The sequence below is a fragment of the Canis lupus genome, chromosome 21, assembly GCF_011100685.1.
Source record: "Canis lupus familiaris isolate Mischka breed German Shepherd chromosome 21, alternate assembly UU_Cfam_GSD_1.0, whole genome shotgun sequence".
NCBI classification, from domain to species: Eukaryota; Metazoa; Chordata; class Mammalia; order Carnivora; family Canidae; genus Canis; species Canis lupus.
In genome coordinates this window covers 12,908,664-12,928,240 of record NC_049242.1, presented here as the reverse complement: position 1 = coordinate 12,928,240, position 19,577 = coordinate 12,908,664, and the positions used below count along the sequence as shown (strand labels likewise).

The 19,577-nt window shown below is 42.6% G+C and overlaps 1 protein-coding gene across 1 annotated transcript in view; it reads right to left on the bottom strand.

The window, feature by feature from the left end:
- Positions 1–18,344, bottom strand: part of ME3 (malic enzyme 3) — a 293,266-nt gene extending 274,922 nt beyond the window's left edge. The window contains exon 1 of the mRNA XM_038568363.1: positions 18,290–18,344. The gene's annotated coding sequence lies outside the window, so the exon portion shown is untranslated. The remainder of the gene's footprint in view (positions 1–18,289) is intronic.
- Positions 18,345–19,577: the final 1,233 nt, after the last annotated feature.

Genomic DNA, 19,577 nt, shown 5'->3' with positions numbered 1-19,577 from the left:
GACCCCCAAAACTGGAAACCAGAAACTGGACCATGAGGGCACGGGGATGTGGGAAATGTGGGAGTGGCTTCAGTTACAGCAATGGATGCCAAGGCTAGTCTGCCTGGGGCCCTCTTGCCCACAGCGCACCCCTCCTCAGCTGCTAACAGCTTGCTGTTGGTGTGAGGTGTCTCCTTGCTTAGCCCTTACTTCCAGGGGCTGCTTGACTCAGGTGCTGTGTACTTTTCAGACTCCCACTGCCCTCCTTCCATTTACATGATGGATCCTGGATCCACACTTTAGCTCTGCCTCCAGACACCTGCCCAAAGCATCTCCTCAAGCAAGTCAGTTTGTTTGCTCCTAGTAGAAGCCAGGCTCTGTGTCAGCACATGAAACCGGGATGGAGGTGGGGCAGGACAGAAGGCCCACAAAATCTCCCCTCCCAGCCTCCACCCTGTCTTCACCCACAGAAATGGAGCCACAGGCAGCAGAGTGTGATCTGATAGCTGTGTTTATTAAAGGTGCATGTTAGAAAAAAGACATAGCAGCAGAAGAATCAGAGAGACTCAAAACAAGAACAGGACCCACCACTAAGGGTTGAAGAATGCAGTAGGCCACAGATGAAGACCACCACGAAGCTTCTAGGAGCTAACAGTAGCCCTCAGATGACAGACAGAAAGGATCAGGGACTTCACTCCTAACCACAGAGAACTGACTCCAACACCCTGAATGAGCCTGGAAGTGAATTCTTGCCTCCAGGAGGATCATGGGTTTGATTTTACCTAGAGGAGACCGATGTTGAACTTCTGTCCCACATAAATTGTGAAATAATAAATTTGTCTTGTTTTAGCCACTAAATGTGTGATAATTTGTGACAGCAGCATTCAAAAAGTAATATACTGCTCAATAATATTGGCCATTATTTGCTAATGACACCAGCCTAAGAGATTCTCCAACTCACCTGCATTCTTCTTCCAGTCCCTAGAAATTTCCTTCCCTCGAGCAGCCACCTTCAAATTCACTTCCACCTTGGTGCCTTTCAAGATCCTTCCATGAGAATCAATCACACTTGAGCTTCTAGAGAATAATAGTTCTTCCAATATTTGGCATAGATAACTTTTTTTTTTTTTAAATAGAGAGTGATACAAACTTGCCCAAAGTCCAACAGTCACTTAGAAGAAAAGCTATGATTTAACTTCCAGTGAATTCAGATCTGCTTGATTCTAAATTTGTCATGTCATTCTTGCCATTGTTTTGTGGTATTTTGAATAAATACTACCTTTGCTGCCATCACTGTAGGCCCTTGGAACATCCCTGCAGTGCTTTAGAAAGCTGTTTTAAAGATGAGAAAATTGGGGATCCCTGGGTGGCTCAGCGGTTTAGCGCCTGCTTTCTGCCCAGGACATGATCCCAGAGTTCCAGGGATCGAGTCCCACATCGGGCTTCCTGCATGGAGCCTGCTTTTCCCTCTGCCTGCGTCTCTGCCTCTCTCTCTCTCTCTCTGTGTGTGTGTCTCTCATGAATAAATAAAATCTTTTAAAAAATAATAAATAATAAAATAATAAAAATAAATAAATACATAAAAATGAGAAAATTGAAAGGGCGCTTGGGTAGTTCAGTCGGTTAAGCATCTGACTCTTGGTTTCGGCTCAGGTCATGATCTCAGGGTTGTGAGATCAAGCCTCAAGATGGGCTCTGCACTGGGTGTCAAGTTTGCTTAGGATTCTTTCGCTCCTTCTGCTCCTCCTCTGCCTCTCTTTATCTTTCTCTCTAATGTAAATAAATAAATTTTTTCTTTAAAAAAAAAAAAAGATGAGAAAATTGAAGCCCAGGGAGTTTAAAAGATTCGCCCAAGTGCACACCATCCCTGAGAGACACAGTAGGGGCTTGAGCTCAGGATTTCTGACTGCAAAAAAGCTTCAGAGTCCTTTCTGCCATTTCACAGCAAGCTCCAGCCAGTGTTTACGAATTAAATACTGTGCAGTGTTGGCCTTGCTCTTTCTCTTTTCTAAAATTACTGCAAGGCAGTATTTCTAGCGTCTCTGAATCAGATTTCAGTGGGTTTTTTCTGTCTTGTATATAATGTGCCACACCTTCCAATGCTGGGTCAGCTGCAAATTACATTTGTGTCACTCTGACTTCTTCCAGACTACACACCCAGATAGAGAATGGAGTAGATTCTGATGCCAGCTTCTGGATTCTGGGCCCCACCTTCTTCTCCCCCCAACACAGGCAAATCAGCTCCAAGTCCCCTTAGTTTAGGGTCTTTTGGTCAATTTTTAATTAATGTGACCTTTCATAAGTAAAATATTTTGAAGTTTTTATTTCAAAATAACACATCAACTATGAAAAAGGAAATTAAACATCACATTTAATCCTACCACCATGAAAACCTAAAGGATGTTACTTTGAAATTGAAATGCTCCTGTAGGTAGCTTATGGATTCTATATTTAATATTGTAAAACTGAATATATTAAACGCATAATAATGTCTTCTTTTGCCTTTTTAGGAACCTAACATTTGAAAAGCAATTTGGGTTGATTACACTTTCTTTCATAAAAGAAAAGAAGAAAAAACTTTTATTGAATTTTGTTTGTCATGTTTTTTTTAAGTCTCTAGGTTCACTTTTTAAATTTCTTGTTGTTTCATTAATTTTAGTACTCAGTGAATCAAGATTTACATTCGTCCTTGACTGTAAATCATGTTTCTGATTCTGACCTCCAGACCTACCTTGGTTTTTCTTTAACACATGCATGCAAATACCTGCTTCTTTACCTTTGAGAACATTCCTGAAGCTCTGCGGATTCTGCAAAGTTCCCATTTGCAAAATGCTCCCCAGCCTGCTTTCCATCAAAAGTTACAGTAGCGTTGTCATTACCTTCTACTTTTCTACACTACTGGGCTCTGATTTCCTTGTGAAGGAAACAATAAGCTGTGCAATGATATTTTCTGTTTTTTTTTTTTTCTGCTCTTTCTTCATCTATGGTGTTTGATGCAGCATTTTCTGTTTCTGTAATTGTATACAGCAAACATTTTCTCAAAGCCTTCAGCCTCATGCTATGGACTCTCATTTTTCGGCAGTCCCTGTCATTATTTCAGGATGCCTCAATTTAGGTTGCTAGGTTTTTCTCATGTTTCTCCTTTTTATAAAGGGAGGTCACTGTTTTTTCTATGCTAACTTCACAGATCTGGTCTTATTTTAATTACCTGAGAAGTGAAACATTTAATAATATTTTATTTGTAGAGGGTGTGCCTAACTGTTCTGTCACAATACAGTCTCTTGAATAGTCTCTTGAATAGACCAATGGGCATTTTAGTGATCTAGCTTGAGTTTTTTATTATTTATTAAAGTATTCCATGATTATGTACTTAACATATTAATTTATTCATCACAAAAAATTTGTAATAACTTAACTGGCTTCGTTTTATAGACAAGGACACTGAGGTACAGAAACCTTAGGGATCTTGCCCAAGGTCCCACAACTAGTAAGTCACAGTCTGTATCCAGGCAGTCTGGAGGTTAGGTCAGGTGTTGGCTCATGGGACATGTCAGTGGCTGTCTAGGAATAAACGTGAATTTTCAAATAAGCATTTTTTATTTTAAGAATTAATTTGAGAGTATATTGATTTGTTTTCAAAAAGCAATTAGTAAATATTAGCTCTCTGCCTTCATTAGGCTAAATGCCATGGAGGAGAGAATCAGCAAACCACTTAAATATCCCCTGAGGGTATTTAAATCAAGCTGAGGAGACCCAAGATACAGATATGACATAACTAAGTAACAATAGTACTAACATATGAACAGAAAATTATACAGCTTATCTGTGATATTGGAAATTATAAAATAGGAAAATGATTGTGGGATACATTTTGTCACAGTAGGACAACAGACTAACACCACAGCATGAGTAAATTAAAGGAGATAAAAGGAAAAATCTTGACACCATTAATGCATTCAATTAACTCAAACAATACTTATTAGACACCTACTATGTGTCAGGCAGTGTCCTTGATACTGATTGTTAAACTATGGAGCACATTATCGAGAGAAATTATAAAATCTTTTTCTCTGGGAGACCTTAAAGTAGGACGATCTATATTTAGTTATGCCCGGAGGCAGAGAGATGAGCTGGGTGATGGTAATTGTACTTAGCAATACCAGGCTGACCTGAAAGAAGAATACTCCATGGCCCTCTCTCTTAATGTCCCATTGAGGTTCACAGGGAAGAGAATCAAGAGATCATCTCAAGAGGTCACAGAGGTTCAAGGCTAGTACTGTGCATTTTTTACCATTCAATCCAATCCTTTACTCCTCGTTTTCCTCTCAAGCCCTTTCCTAGAGCCCTCCAGAGTTAGATCCGTGATCCACAAACTCCTTCCTCCGTGTTCTCGTTGCTCTGACTACTCCCTCTTCTCCTGGCCTTGTGGAAACCTATCTTTCCCCTGAGATCACTCTTTTCCTACAGCCTCACAAGGCCCTGTTCTCTCTCACACTAAGTGTATCTTGGGGCTAGGAGGTAGGGTAAGTATCCTCTTTGCCCGTCTTCCACCTATTAAACCATTGCTCCCAGTTTCCTCTCTCTAAAACTGCAGCTCCTTGGAAGCTCCTACCTCCAGATTACACACATGCCTTGCGGTTGTCAAATTTCTACTCCTCCATTCCTCCATTCACCAGGCACTCATCCTCCCTCTTTCATTGAAGGCTTTGCTTTCAGGCTTCAGGTCTTAGTCTCCTACCCTACCTGTCATCTTCCAGATCCCTTCAACATACACATGAATGGACTGCCCAAATCCCTGCCCTCTCTGTTCCTTGCTTTTTTCAACCTTCCCCAATCACAAACATCCACTCCCATGGTCCCACCCTAAACCTTGTTGTTGAGAGCAGCTCCGCCCTGATTTCAAACATCCCACTCCCTGACAACCTCCTTATCAAAACTTCCAGGCTACCTTCCCTGTCCCTTTCCTACTGTCCTTCACCCTCATCTTCATATTCTTCTTACCCAGTTTAAACAATCCCTCCCTTGCAGTCAACCTCACTGCCTTTGCTCAACTGATTTTCTCTCTCTCTCTTTCTTGCTCTCCCCATTGTACTCATTTAGAAAAACTTCAGTAGTCATTGAACCAAGTTATGTGCCTTTTCTGTGCCTCTACTCAAGCAGCTGAATATTCCCAGGAAAAAAAGCATAAAACTCAGCCAACTGGTTTCTCTTTAATTTCATGCCCACAAACCTCAAATGAGCACTGCCTGAAAAATTTACTATGCTTCTCTAGCAAATTCATTTCCCACTTGCCAAGCCAATGAGCTCACACCTTTCTTTTTCTCCTTAAATTCCCCCTACCCATTCTTATTATTTTCCTTCTTAATTGAAGATCCTGATGTGGAGGCCGAGAAAAATCAAGGCCATTCCACCTCAAGTTTAGCATTAGCACAAGTACAGCCATCTTAGGCCCCTGTGAATAAGAGCTGAACTTTATAGGAAAAACTGCAGAATGTCCTCGGCAGGTAATCCCATATCAGAAAGACAACAGAGCTCAGAATTGCCCTAGGCAGAGAATCCCATATCAGAAAGACAACAAGTAGAAAGTCCCATATTAGAATGAGAACAGAGCTCAATGGCCTTAAAAGCCCTGTATCAAAATGTAAACAGAACTTGAGAAATTCCTCCACCCCTTCTGAAAATCCCCTAGACCAGCCTATAAAAAAACCCAGCTGTAACCCACTTCAGAGTCCAAGTCCCTGCTCCACTGTGTCGGGTACACTTGGACCCAAGCTCGAGCTTGCTATAAAACCTCTTGCGCTTGCATCAATGTCGGCTCCTTGGTGGTTTCTCGGATTCGCAGTCTTGGGCACGACACTGACTTGTACTTCACTGAGAAAACACATGCTAGTAGAGAAGAACGGCCTGAAATTACTTCTAAGAAAATGTCTTCCTGCCTCCTCTCTTATTAAAACAGAACTGTCATTTTTATATCAATGCTCCATCCCCTTATTTGCACCCTCCACCTCATCTTTTGTAAATATCCCTGGTATTCCCTAGATTAGCAGTTCTCCAGTTGTGATCTGCAAACCTCTGCAGGTCCCTGAGACTCTCAAACCTGTTCTTCCCAACTTCCCCCACCCTCTCTCATCCATGTTCAGTTAACATTAAGTGCCAATGAAATCCTGGGAGTCGTCTTGACTCTTCCTTCCCCTCAGCACCTTCAAATCCAGCACTAACGCTTGTTCTACTGCTATCCTAATCAACACCTGAATTTTTCTCCCCACCTCTATCTCAACCACTGTCTTCTTTCCCCAAACTTGCATGAAGGTCACCTAACGTGGTTCCTTGCTTCTGCTCATATCTCTCAAATCCATTCTCCACACAACAGCCAGTCAGCTCTTATAACCCCATATCAGTCCGTATCATTCCCCCCAAAGAGTTGTTTGAAAGCTGTCCACTGCTTATAGAAACAACCCCATAAGGAGCAGCAAACACTGTCTCCTGCTTCCCTCTCTCTCCCATCTCACACCTTCCATTCAGAGCAGCCGCTCTCTGCTGTGGAGCGCTCCAAGCCCCTTCTCCTCCTGGCTTTGGCACCTGTTCACTCTGCCTGGAATACCTGTTCGCCAGCTCCTCAGATAATTGGCACATTCTCATTCCTTGAGTCCCTGACTCAAATATCTTCCTCAGAGAGACCTTCCCTGACAACCCTGTCTTAAATGGCCTCCTTGGATTACTTTCTATCATATACCTGATTATTTTCTTCATGACATCTATTATAACCCACAATTATTTATCATCTGCCTCCTCAGCTAGACTGTGAACTCCATCTTATTTTTCTTAGTTATCCCTGCATTTCCTGCACCCAGAACAACGCTTGGCCCGAAATCAGGTACTTGATCAACGTCTATTAATAAAGAGGGTGAATGAATAAGTTTTTTAATATTTGTGTGCTGGTCCCTTGGCTATGTTCTTTGAATGCATTACCTCATTTAATCACTGTAACAATCTCATGAAGTATGATTACTATTATCTTCATTTGACCAAAGAGGAAATGGCAGTTGAGAAGAGGTACTTGCTCAGTCACAGAACTCATATTGACAGTCTTTGACAGCTCAGTCTGCCATAACCAAACACCATATATGGGGTGGCTTAAACAATGAAATTAATTTTCTCACGGTTCTGAAGGCTGTAAGTCCAAGATCAAAGTTCCAGCTAATTTGGTTTCTGGTGAGCCCTCTCTTTCTGGCTTGCAAATAACCACCTTCTGACTATGTCTTCAAATGACTTTTCCTCAGCGCATTGCACATAGAGAAAGAGAGAGCTTTTTAGTGTCTCCTAAAGACACTAATCCTACTAGATCAAGACCCCACCGTTATGACCTCATTTAACCTCAGATATTTCCTTAGAGACTCTAACTCCAAATATAGCCACACCAGGGCTTCAACATATGAACGGGGGTGGGGGGTGGGGGGATGGATGACACACTTTCAGGCCCTAATACTGAGAGAACCAGGATTCAAATCCAGACCTGTCCAATTCAAAAACTCTTCTTTGTATAATTTTGCCATTTTGTTGTATGTGGGCCCCTAGCTCTGTCTATCCTGAACCTTTACTCATCAGGCTTCATATATTGCCAGGAGTTGCTTGTCTGGCTCTCTCATGGTACACACCTTCCTTGGAGTTAGGTGGCAAGGATGCCAAGCCTGGGTTTTCTCTGGAGCCAATAGCTTGACCATTCTGGATGTGCCTCCATTTTTCCATCAATGGAAAATGAACAGTAACAGAGGATACTTCTGTGAATTTCCTTCAAGTGGTAAGGAGGAGAAGAAAGCTGTCCTTATGTAAGTCCACTGAATGTTTTGGAGCAAACACCGCATGATTCCAATCTCTTGTTGTTATGAATATTTCCCTGAGTAACATTAACAGCTGCATGGATAGGGTGCAAGAACGCTGCCTCCACCCCAGCATGGTGAGACAGCCTGTGGGAACGGCACTTATATGACTGTGACTGATATTTTTCCCTTCTTCCTCCTGTTGAATCATCAAACTTTTGTTTTGTTTGAATTAAGCATTTTTCTGTTTGGCTCATTTGCTTACAGGCTGGGAGGAATTGCCCCAAGGGAATCATTCCAGTAGGTGGCCTGATCCCACTGAGATGGGTGTCACCCTGTCTGGAAGTTCTCAGACATGTAATTAATCCACTCATGATCAGTGGACATCTGATGATATACTGAAGAACAACAATAATAATTACAACAATAACAGTCATGGCTGCTACACTTATACAGCACTAACTGTATACCAGGCACTGTCATGAGCACTACATGGATAGCAGTCCACTTACTCTCCATAGTAACCACACCTAGAAGTAAATGATACCACTAGGTAGGTACTATAGTAATCATTCCCACTGTTACTAAGCAAATGAGCTGGGATGTGAACTGAAGAACCCTGGGTCTAGAGCCTGTGCTCTAAACCATAATGCAAGTCTCCTCTTGACGTCTGTTTTCCTCCCTGCCTGTCCTGTAGTCCCAAGTGCTGGTAGATGGGGCCATCCCCAAGGGCAGGGAAAGGAAGGGCAGTCCTCCATGGCTGGGAGTAAAGTCAGGGCATGCTGTTCTAGGATTAAAAGCAGAAGCTGTAAGTCTTTGTGATCTTCATTCACCCCCTACAAGGGTTATATGGTTGGTGGTTCTCCAGGGCTCCCAGATCACCCTATATTTTCCCTCCCTTAGCACTAAACAGCCTTCATCAGGATAATTAACTCGTTATCTCCTCCTGGAGGCAGTGAGTTCCAGCAAGGCAGGGATGATATCTAGGTCAAGTAGGGTCCCTCAACAGCAGGAGGGCCAGGACCTAGTCCATCACGGCCCCAAAACAATCACTTAGGGAATAGGCATTCTTGAATGAGTAGATGTAAAAGGCTAGGAAACACAATTCATTAGCACTGGTATAATGGTCTTTGAATATTTGTGATTTCTGTATCATTTATTTCCTTCTAGCAAAGACCCTCAAAGTTTAATCATTTGAGGAGTTTAGTTCTCAGGCCCCAAAACCTTGAGATTCTGATTCATTTGGTTTGGGTGTTTTTTTGTTGTTTTGTTTTTTTAATATTTTATTTATTTATTCATGAGACACACACACACACACACACCGAGAGAGAGAGAGAGAGAGGCAGAGACACAGGCAGAGAAAGAAGCAGGCTCCATGCAGGGATCCCGACGTGAGACTCGATCCTGGGTCTCCAGGATCAGGGCCTGGGCTAAAGGCAGTGCTAAACCTCTGAGCCACCCGGGCTGCCTGTGGGTGGTTTTTTAAAGCATTTTACTGGAATGTAATGGGCAAAAAGAAAATTATATATATTGTAAGCATATAGCTTGTTGAATTTTCACAATCTGAATATACCTTTGCACCCAGCAACTAAGTCAAGAAACAGAATGTTATCAGAAGAGTTTTGAGGGATGCCTGGGTGGCTCAGTGGTTGAATATCTGCCTTCAACTCAGGGTATGATTCTGGATTCCCCAGGATCAAGTCCTGCATAAGGCTCTCTGTGGGGAGCCTGCTTCTTCCTCTGCCTATGTCTCTGCCTCTCCCTGTGTCTCTCATGAAGAAATAAATAAATAATTTAAAAAAAAAAAAGAGTTTTGAGAGTCTCAAACAATTCCAATCATTTTCTTTTTTTTTTTTTAAAAATGGTCTCCAAGGCAAACTTGGAAGCCATGCATTCAAGATAGAAGTATTCTTTTTTTTTTTTTTAATTTTATTTATTTATGATAGTCACACAGAGAGAGAGAGAGAGGCAGAGACACAGGCAGAGGGAGAAGCAGGCTCCATGCACCGGGAGCCTGACGTGGGATTCGATCCCGGATCTCCAGGATCGCGCCCTGGGCCAAATGCAGGCGCCAAACCGCTGCGCCACCCAGGGATCCCAATTCCAATCATTTTCATGAAGGTCCCTTGAGTGCTGAGAAACTCTGTAAGAGTGATTAGCAGTAAAATGCCTTAAAACTCTGTGTGAGCTCCTGTCTACCTCTTTTTTCTTTTAAGATTTTATTTATTTATTGAGAGACAGAGACACAGACAGTAGAGGGAGAGAGAGCACATGAGCTGGGGGGAGTGGCCGAGGGAAAGGAAGGAGTAGGCTCTCCACTGAGTGGGGAGCCGAACATGGGGCTTGATTCCAGCACCCTGGAATCATGACCAGAACCGAAGGCAGATGCTTAGCCGACTGAGCCACCCAGGTGTCCCTCTTGTCTACCTCTCTGAGGACATCAAGGACAAGAGAACTGAGAAGGGACTCCCAGGGACTCAGGGGGAGGCATTGGGCTTAGAGTGGGGGTCTAAAGGGTCAACTGAGTCACCAACTGGCCTTCAAGATGTAAGAGAAGCAGAGCTCATAAACTTCTAATAATATCTGAAAAGGGTTCCTGAACATTCAGTGAGAGAAAAATCCAGGGATGCCAGGTGAAGGCCTCCAGGTTATTAAACTGCTAAAGCAAACAAGCTTTCAAGGCAAAGGCACAGGGGCCTCGTGGACCTTCATCATTGAGCCATCAGTTTCCAAAGGGATGTGTGTTCCTCCTACAGTCCCATCTGAACCAGACTGGAAAGAGGTCTTCAGAAATCATTTCCCAATCTTAATCCCTCTCCCCGCTCTCCCTGTCTCACTCTTCCTCTCCCTCCTCCACCCCACACACATGCACACACACCCAAGACTTGCTTTGGAATGTTCTTTCCCATGCTCCCATTAAGGTCTTTCAGTATAGGTCAAACTCATTTTGATTCTTGAAATACCTCTGTCTTTTTCCTCCTATTTTTCCCTTCAAAATTTTTTGATTCCCGATGTTCAGATCTAACGACAAAACTAGAAGTTGTGAACCTGACCATCCACCAAAATAAAAATATTGAGTGTTGGGAAACAGAAGGCATGATCCTGCTTAGCCCTTCATGGCCCATCTGCAGATTTGCAGAGGTCTGAAGTCAGCCTAAGCAATCCAGGCGGCATCAGAAGGTTTCCTCCTACATTTCCCGTCCTCCAGAGCCTCACCTTTTAACAAGTAGGAATTTAGACTGGGGAGGAAGGGGCTATCATTTTGGCATTCAACCTCAAATAGTTTCTCTGGTTTTCTACTGTGCAATCATTAACAATTTTTCCAACGTTAAGATGATTGAAAAGTTGTATATTCAACAGAGGGTTGGACCTTTGCTTCTGTTTACTGACTATGGCTCCTGAATTCCTTTTCCCAGAGCTTGTTTTCTGTGGGAAAGGAGTTTGAGACATTTCAGAATAAGATTGGAAAGGAGTTACCCAGGCCTCAGATTCAGATGATTCAGATGAGTAAGCTTTCTGAATAATTCCTTGTCTCTCAGCCAATCAGGAGCCAAAACTAGTTGCCATCCTGTGATCCTAAGAAAGCTAGACTACAGGCCATTCCCAAAAAGTCACACTGAGTGCACTTTTCCCAACCTACCATCCATTCACCCAATCACTCAGCCATTCACTCATTTATTTAACAGATTGTCACTGAGTTTTTGTACAGTGTGTCAGGCATTATGCCAGGTACAGGTGGCCAAACGCAAGCTCTTTTTCTTGTCCCTTCTTTTAATTCTGGATGGGGGCCATTTAAATAAAAGAAGGGAATACAGATCACTAAAATCATCTTTTTCCCCCTCCAGCTCCCTCTAGTCTTCCCAGTCCCCAGTTGGAAACCTGCAAAATTGAGTAAAAGTGATTCTCTGCCAGCCAGGGTCTTCTCTCAGCATTGTTGTTAACAGCTGTGCTTCTTTCAGGAAGATCCTTAGCAGCCTAATGAGAGCCAAGAGGCTCCTGGGCTTTGCAAATCAAACTGACATATTGCTGCAAGCCTTCAGCCCCACAGGGCTTGTTGGTGGTTACAGGAAGGCTGGGCTCTGGCCAGACCAGCGTACCAGTCTGCTTTGCCGAATCAAAAATCAAGTGTTCCACCAGGATTGTCTTTTCTCATTTTCAAACTTTTGATCTTGTGCTAAATTACATGTTACAGTAATTTGTATCAGCAAGGTGATGATTATTCTGGAAAGGTGAAAGAGCAGCTTTGCCATATGTTTAAAAATATGCAGTGTTTGTGTGTTTCTTTTGTTTTTGTTTTTTGTTTTTCACTAATAACTTGATTCGAGCTGCATTTGTGCCTTTAACAACTTTTCTTTTTTTTTTTTGTAAGAATTTTTTTTCTTTATTTATTTATGATAGTCACACACAGAGAGAGAGAGAGAGAGAGAGAGAGAGGCAGAGACACAGGCAGAGGGAGAAGCAGGCTCCATGCACCGGGAGCCCGACGTGGGATTCGATCCCGGGTCTCCAGGATCACGCCCTGGGCCAAAGGCAGGCGCCAAACCGCTGCGCCACCCAGGGATCCCTAACAACTTTTCAAATTGACATTTTCAACATTATAAAAAGACCCCAAATTTGTAAGTTTCATAATGGGATTCCTCACTTTTTCATAATGTAGTTCAGGTGTACATACCTGACTTTCGAGGAAATTCGTTATGTGAAGATAGATATGCACTCCTTAAAGTGGGGGGCGGGAGGGGGGAAGATTCACTTTACAGATTGATGGATTCACTTCACAGAATGAGCCTTTTCTCTACCAAAGGTATGTCCATGGAGGTTTCTGAATGAGGTATGCTTTCCTATTGTGCTTAAACACTTTGTAAAATTTTAATTGAAAAACACCATTTAGACATCACCTGTACCGTGTAAAGTGAAAACTACTCAGTTCAGGCAAATGGCCCTATGTTATTTTTACAGCTCTTACCCCGTTTCAAATGGAATACAAATGACTTGTCAACATCTGGCTGGCATTCAATGCTCTGCCTAGATGGTTCTGAAGCAACACTTATACTTACTTCAAGACTTAGGTCAATGATTTGTCCTCTGCCCAGCCCTCTCAGACAATTCTCTCCTCTTTCCCAGACTTGAAATCCCTCTGGCACTTATGTTGTGTTTCTACTGCCCAGTTTGAGTACTGCCCTAGAAATAGCCTTGGTTTTATTCATTTTATGAGCTCAGCTATGTGCCAGATTCTTGAGCAACTTGCCTGCAAAAATTATTACAGTTGACAAAATGGGATGAGGAGCCATCAGTGTTCTGAATCCGTATCTTTTTGTTAGCAAGAATTCATCAGAATGAGACCTGATTTTGGTCACACGGCAATGTTTTACAGTGGCCTACAGTTAGGCTGTCTTCATGAACATGAATAATAAATTATTAAAATACTGGTAGAAAAGACCAGATATGGGTCTAAGCCAATCTGCAACAATCTCTTAGAGCAGAGGGATTGCTTTAGGAATGTGCAACAGGAAGTGGGGCCAGGATGTTGATTGGAACTTGTAGGAAAGACAAACTTTCTCTTTCACCACATTTAATTGTCAGGAAACGTAAATTAGTAGCTTCTGGGGGCTGCCATAAAGTGAAATCAGCACAGAAGAGAAACTGAGTGGTAGGGAAGCCAAAGTCCCGATGATGTCATTGGAGCCCTAGGTATACCTATTTTCTGTACTTTTCAGTGAAGTGAATGAGTAAATTCACTTCTCTGTGTAGGCAAGTTTGTATGGACTTTTCATCATTTGTAAATGAAAGACTCCTGACTCTCCCCTTCCCAACTGGTGGACTGGTCTTCATATCAGCTACCAAGAACTATGATTTCTTTATCCAAAATATCTCATATTCATCGGCTGATCCCCACCTCAATGCTCATAATCTAGTTCACATTCTCATGACCTCTCACTTGAAAATGCAGTCTCTTAGTTTGTCCCTCAGGCTCCACTTTCTCTCCTTCTATCTTCCCAGAAGTTGCCCAATTTATCCTCAATAAGCACAGTTATAATGAAGACACTCACTCCACTGCCAAAAAACTTTTGCTGACTCTCCACTGCCTACTGAATTTAACAAAATAAAACAAAAACCTAGTCTTACCCCCTGTGTGTCTCCTTTACTACTCACATGGAACACTTCACCTCTGATACTTCCGACCACCAATCATGGGGGTAGGCGTTTCCCCACACCAAGCAGTTTTCCATGACATCAGCTGGGTGTCCTACAATTTAATTAAATTCTGACACTATCTACCTGGAAATAGTGTCAAATCCCATAGGTTAAAGGCTCAGTCCTACAAAATTGCCACCCCCATTTTGATGCTGATTGCAAGTAGTAGGTCCCCAAGATTTCCTTGACCTTCTTCTCAAGTTTGTTTAATTTGCTAGAGTGGCTCACAGAACACAGGGAAACATTTACTGTGACAAAAGTATTAATGGATATAATAAAGGATGCAGATGAACGGCCATACATAGGGCAAGGTCTGGGAGGGTCCTGAGTGCAGTAACTTCTGTACATGTGGAGTTGGGGTGTGCTCCAGATATATGAATATGTTCACCAATCTGAAAGCTCTCTGAACCTCATGCTTTTGATGGTTTATGGAGGCTTCATCATTCAGGCATGACCAATCATTCACTCAGTTTCCAGACTTCTCCTTTCTCATGAGAAATAGGGGGCTACACATGCCAAACTTCTAATCATGCCTTGGTCTTTCTGACCACCAGCCCTCACCCAGGAACAATCCTGGAGCCCACTCAGAGTCCCCTCATTAGAACAAAAGACACAGGCAGCCCGGGTGGCTCAGTGGTTTAGCGCCACCTTCAGCCCTGGGCTGAAATCCTGGAGACCCTGGAGACCCTGGATTGAGTCCCACATCGGGCTCCCTGCATGGAGCCTGCTTCTCCCTCTGCCTGTGTCTCTTCTCTCTCTCTCTCTCTCTCTCTCTCATTAATAAATAAATAAATAAATGAAATCTTAAAAAAAAAAAGGAACAAAAGACACTCCTATCACTCAGGAAATTATAAGGGTTTCAAGAGCCTTGTGTTAGGAACTGAAGTCCAAGACCAAATAGAATAAAAGATGCTCCTAGTGTTCTGATTACTTAGGAAATTGCAAGTTTTTGAGGCGTTTTATTTCAGGAACTGGGGCAGAAGCCAATATATATATATATTTTCTATTATCTTACACCTACTGAATAAAGGTCAGATTTCTCAGCCTTACATTTCTAACCCCTCTATAATCTGGCTGCAATATCTACCTTTCCAACTTTTATTTCTACTGTAGTTCTATGCTACTGATACTCAAGGATTATGCATTCTGATTGAATATTAAAGTCCTCAGAGCAAGTCTGAGGTAGAGCCAAGGTGAACTTGCTATTCCCATGTCCAAAGCTCCCTACTCCCTCATCAAATGGCACCTTGTCCTAAGCCTTCCCTACTCCACAGCTGGGAGTCACATCAATTCCCTTATCTCTTACAGCCCCTTATCTCTTCACTCCTTAGGACTTTACCTCTCACTTCCTCTTATCTTCCTATATTTTATCACAGCTACTGGGGATTTATTCTATCTTGTCTTTAGAAGTTTTCCATCCTAGATAGCTACCTCTTTCAGATAGGGTCTGCTTGGGCTTCATATTGTGTGCACCCTGTACAGTAATGTTTCACATATATTTATTGAATTGGTATAAATAAATGAATGGGGTTGTTTATTTTATTTTTTAAAAGATTTTATTTATTTATTTATGAGGAACACACACACAGAGAGGCAGAGACACAGGCAGAGGGAGAAGCAGGCTCCATGCAGGGAGCCCGATGTGGGACTCAACCCGAGCACTCCAGGATCACGCCCTGAGCAGAAGGCAGATGCTCAACCGCTGAGCCACCCAGGCATCCCAAAAGAGGTTGTCTAATAGATTCTTAGGAAACTTGCTTTTTAGTGGATAAAAAAATAACTTATAAATAACCTATCCATATATAACCATATCCCATTGGAGTACATGAGGGTGCTTAAAATATGGTTTTCTTAAGTACTGAATTTCACATTTTTGCATTATTAATTTTCTGGCACAAAAGTAAAATTTAGGTGAATCTTTGGCAAAGCCTTAACAATTCTAAATTATCATCTGGATAATGATCATGCCCCACACATGAGTGTGATTGAAAAAGTATCTTATGGCCAACAGTTCTCATTGAACCAAGTTAATAGACACAATAATATGCATCTAAGTTGTGTGTTATAGTTTGCAAAATGTTTCTATGGATATTACTCCATTCTTATTTCACAACTTGTGAGATTAGTAGGATAAGAATCATCAGCCATGTTTACCAACAAGGAAAAAGTGAGGTCTAAGAGAGGCTAAGCAACCAGCAATTTCCATAACTAAGTAGATGATAGAACCGGGACTAAAACCCAAGATCTCTCACCACCACCCCATTCAGTGATCTTGCAATTATTCCTTGTAGCTCACCTCAGGCTAACTAAGGCAACTCATTCCCTTGAGAGTGGTGGATTTAATAAAGGTCTTATGACCATTGATTCTGACCATTTCCATATGCGGAGAGGCCTAAGGAGGGGCATAAATTTCTTCCTCCCAAAAGGGAGACATAGGAAGAGAAGCCCCCCCCTTTTTTGTTCTCCTGAATGTAATTATATATGGTGTCTGCTTGTTTTTTCTCCCTCCATCTTGCCACAAGCCTAAGAGTAGAGACAATGCAGAAAAGCATAGAGGCAAGAGAAGCAGAGTGCCACTCACCTGGAGCCACACCCTATGCTTGAACTTCTTGATATGTGAGATACTCAATTTCCTTATTTTTTAAGCCAGTGTGAGTCAAGGTTTTCCATTACTTGTATCTAAAATCATCCCAGCACAAACAATATTAATTTAATATAATTTAATATTAATTTAACTTTATGATATATAGATTTGGGGTAGAGTGTCCTGGGTTTGAATTCCCTTTCCAACACTTCAAACTAGAAATGTTACTTAACCATCTGTAACTTAAGGGTTATTTGGTTACATGCAATAAGTAGTGGGATGTGTCTGGTACATGGTAGATAATACACAGTGACTATTGTTAAGGTGAACTCTAACCATACCAATGTCATAAGCTCAGTGCAGAGCCTGACATGAGATTCGATCTCACAACCCTGAGATCATGACCTGAGCTGAAATCAAGAGTCAAGGCTTAATGACTGAGTCACCTAGGTGCCCCCCTCCCAAATATATACATGTGTATTTTTTTTCTTTTCTTTTCTTTTCTTTCTTTCTTTCTTTCTTTCTTTCTTTCTTTCTTTCTTTCTAGAGAGAGAGGGGGGGGAGGGGGAAAGGCAAGAGAGAAGAGAATCTCAAGGAGGCTTCATGCTCAATGTGGGGCTCCATCTCATGACCCCAAGATCATGATCTGAGCCGATATCAAGAGTCTGGTGCTTAATTGACTGAGCCACACAGGCACCCCCCAAAAAATTTTTAATCCATAATTTTCACAAAACAACTTTATTGGTTCGCTCATCCTTTTTCCTCTAGTCAGGCAGGCATTAGAGCAGTACAAGGGTTGATTCCTATCAAGCTTAGATCAAGAAAACCCAACCTCTGAGTGAACCTCATTTTCCCAAAGCTTTGAGATCATTGGGCAGGGGATGAAAGGGTTGGTAATAAAATCACTATTGGAGCTAAGGTTGGGGGGCTGCTACCAAGGTTGGAATTTGCCTTGAAGTCAGCAATCAACTCTTCAAAGAGTAGTCTAATAAATCAAAAACTTGTCATTTATTTGTTTTTAATTTTCCTGCAGAAAGGTTTTAAGGATTTAATAGTTTAATTTTATTGCACTGTAACCAAAAGAGAGAGAGGGAGATACATTGCTATCTCTTGTCCTGAAAGGGAAGGTAGCTAGACTAACCTCACTTTACCAATATGCTATTTATACAATGGTGAAGTCATCGTAGTTTAGGACTGGGCTGGGCCTTCCTGGGTCTTCCCAGATTAGAGCCGAGTGCCTTTTTCGTTTCAACATTAAAACAAAAAATACCATGGCATCTTGGAATGACTGGTGTCACATGGCTAAGAAGCATATTGGCAGCATAATCCCCAAACCACTCTGTTACCTAAGATCCTTCTGTTTGATGGAGTGGACTCATCACTTATCTGGAGAGTATGCCCTTCCTCTGACTATACACAGTTGTCCGATGAGGGCCTCTGCCAGCCTTGAGTAAAGAGACACATCTTTGTACCCCAGGAAAAGCCAGAGGACCCAAGCTCAGGTCCACTAGGAGAGTGTGAGGTTCAGGAGTGTAGTGACTTCAGAGCCACTTATTAATAGTGTTGGTTCATGTCTTGATTTTTCAGGTATAGGGGCAATAATGTGAACAACCATTTACAGATGCCACAGGATCTAGAGGCTCAGTGTTCTTCTCACTAATTTTAGTCTGCCGGAAACCCGGATAAAAAGTCACTCCTCCTTGAAGGAAGTCCCTACCTGCAGCTGCTGGTGTCAGTACAGGAATCTCCTCCCAGCATGACCTTCATTGCTCTCCAGAGCCCGGCACCCTCCAAACTTGCACTTCCTCCAAGAGCACAAGCTGCTGCAGAGGGTAGCTCTGTGGCCACCAGCTCCGACAACCCCTTGACGACAACCCCTTGACTTCGTGAGGGTAAGTTCCCCACCCCACCCCCCAGGCTCCTATGAAAGGGCTTTCTCTTGCATCAGCTTCCCTGGTTCAGGCAGAGAGCTAGCCCTGCAAGGCACTCTGCAGGCTTTGAAGTGAAAAGAACAAGGGTGATTATTCTTGCGGTTTCCCTCATCTGTGTACCAAGGGCAGCAGGAGCCAGGTGATCCTGTGTTTGAAATAAAACAGGTTACTGATCTGAAAGAACAGGAAGCAAATTGCTCTGTAGACACAAACCCTCCTGCTTTACCCTCTGGCCGGCCATCCTGAATTTGCTTTCAAAACATGAGAGATAGAGGCCATTCCCAGGCATGGCTGTGGGGTGCTGGTCCTGGAGAGCTGGCTTGATTTTTTAGTAACTCCCTTTTCCACCGAGGGGAAGGAAAACCAGAGGCCTGAAGTTGTACCTAAGAAGTGCCAGGCCATCTGCTGAAAACGAAATAAGTTTCAGATTTAGCTCTTTGGCTTTTCGGCCTGTTTTCAAGGTCAGATTGACTGACGATGTCAGTCAAAGCAGCCAAACTAGCTTTCCTCTTGTCTCCATTCAAAAGGGCTCCCCATCACCCATAAAATATTTTCTATGTGGGGTCTTGCTACAATAAGTGGGGTTTTGTTCCAGATGTGAAAGGGCTACCGAGTAACCAACACAAGATCTCTTCCTCAATTAGCTTTTATAGTAGTAGCTATCCATAGAGTTGAGTAAATAATAATAGTAATAATAATAATAATAATGCTAAGTAACTAATCTGACTAGAGAACTAGGCACCATACAGCAGGTTACAATTTTGATACATTTCCTAATTTAATCCTCACTATGATCCTCTGAGAAAAGCATTGTCACTACCCTATTTTGCAAATGAGGAAACAGAGGCTTTCCCAGTGTGTTGGCTACTTTCTGCCCACTCCCCAACCTCTCCAACCCCCCACCCCCACCCCGACCCTGGCAATTCCCCTACCTTCTCTGCCTTGCTCTGTATCCACAAGGCTGAGCTTTGCCCATGACACTACCACCCAGCTCTGCTATGAGCTGAGTTTGGCAGGCTCCAGAGATCAGAGGGTAGGAGGAGAAGAGGTTGGGTGTTTATGTCCCACTCCATC